The 1,955-nt window shown below is 44.1% G+C and overlaps 1 pseudogene; it reads right to left on the bottom strand.

The window, feature by feature from the left end:
- Window positions 1–619: 619 nt before the first annotated feature.
- Window positions 620–1,699, bottom strand: LOC132693127 (UBX domain-containing protein 6 pseudogene; annotated as a pseudogene).
- Window positions 1,700–1,955: the final 256 nt, after the last annotated feature.

Here is a 1,955-nt window from a genome sequence, read left to right as displayed (position 1 = left end):
TGTTCCAGCCATACTAGCCTTCTCATCATATGTTTAACATGAATACTGTCTCAATATTGGGAATTCCAGATAGAAAATATTCTTCCTTTATTCTTTGCTTCATTGGTTCCTTCTTATCATTCACCTTAGTAGCCCTCCAGTTTAAATTAGCCATTATCCACTCTAAATTGGAATACCTTATTTTAATATCTTCTTTTTGTGTATACGTTCTTATTTGTTTAGCTTATACATTGTTCTTTGCTCCCTAAAATAATGTAAATTCCACTCCAGGTTATATCAACAATCTCTTTCAGTGCTTTCTAGAGTGAGAAATAAATATTCATTAAAACAAATTTTGTATAGAAACTGAATAGGATGTTAATAGCCACTGTTGCAATACTCTCTGCTAATATTTTTTCAGACTATGAAACTAGCATTATCTAACAATATTTAAGATGAAAATGCCCTTGAACTACTAATTCTATTTTTTTCAATCTGTCTGCTTGCCTGAATCTAACCTTCAATTTTAGCCTCATAATGGATATATTATTAGTTATTATTATTTTATTTTAATTTATTTTATTTTATTATTTTTAATATTTGTGTGTTTATTCATTGTGAAGCCACACTTGCTTTTATTTCACGAGAGCTTCTAGACGGCCCACAGAAGCAGGAGCTTCAAGATAGATAAGTTCAGCTTGGCTCCCCTGGCCCCCATGTCCTCTGGCATAGCTGTGTCCCAGGAGAAAGTCAGGAGGGCTGAAGGCACCAGTTCACACTTGAAGGCCAGGTTCTCGTCCTGCAACAACTTCTGCCCTCCTGAGGCCAGCAGCCGGAAAGGCAGCCAGTCACTCTGCAAAGCCCTCGGAGGAACCTGTGCAGTAGTGACTCCACTCCATTCCCAGGCATAAGAGGTCCCTTCGAGGAGCCAGCCTTTGGGGAAGCGCCTACACAGCTGGTGTATATTCATATTTTTATTCATCTTCCTTCTCCCTCCTGGTTTTGGGCAGCAGCATGCTGCAGCCCCCCTGGCTGAGACCTGGGCCTCTGCTCCTGCTTGATTAACTCTCTTGTAAGGCGGAAGGAGTTCCCAGGTAGATGGAACCGGCAGGTCAGGAACAAGGGCCAAAGACCTGGCGCTGTAGGTCCAGCTGGGCTGACTCTGGCTTAGTGCTCAGCAGCTCTTCCTTGTCCTTCTCCAGATTGTAGGACTGGGTCACAGAGACTTGGTTCAGACAACAGAACTCTGGGGGAGGGGGGTGGGGAATCATCCCAACTGGGAACTGGAAGCCTTGTCTCCTGGAAACCAATGGACTCAAAGTACTCCTGGGTTCCTTTTAGGTAGTTAACACACTGCTGACAAACTTTATTCTGCAGCTTGATCTTTTTGTACCTCTGCTCCTCAGGATGTAGGTAGACATTGCCCAATTGCTTACCAATAATGTCCATGCCCAGCATCACCCAGTCGAATGTGTAGATCGTCATGATGCAGACAGACACTGGGCTGGTGGAAAAGTGTGTGAGAATGGCCTCCTTGATGGGGGCACCCTGCTGGACCTTCCTCTGGGTGGCCGCTGTGAGTAGGCAGGGGAAGTAGATTCCAGGCACCACCAGATGGGTCGGACCTTACTCTTTGGGCTCAGTCACTTGGAGCTTCTGGACTGCCACTGACAGTTGCTTCAGGTCTCAGTTCGTTTCCCGCTGGGGTTCCAATTGGCATCCTGAGAGCTTTGGGCCTTAAGCTGTGGGCTGCTTCTGCTAGAGTAGGCCGGGAAAGTTTCCACAGCCCCCTGATCCTAACTGATAGGCCTTTGGCAGGTGACCAAATCAAAAATGTACACTAATAATATATTCATTGTAGCGTCTGTAATCACACACAAAGAATGGGAAACTAAAAATTCAGCAAAAATAGAATGACTAACCATAAAATACATGCATCATATTGCATACAATTTCAAACATATGACATTGCTGAT

The sequence above is a fragment of the Panthera onca genome, chromosome B1 (assembly GCF_046562875.1).
Source record: "Panthera onca isolate mPanOnc1 chromosome B1, mPanOnc1 haplotype 2, whole genome shotgun sequence".
NCBI lineage: Eukaryota > Metazoa > Chordata > Mammalia > Carnivora > Felidae > Panthera > Panthera onca.
This window is presented reverse-complemented; position numbering and strand designations above follow the sequence as displayed.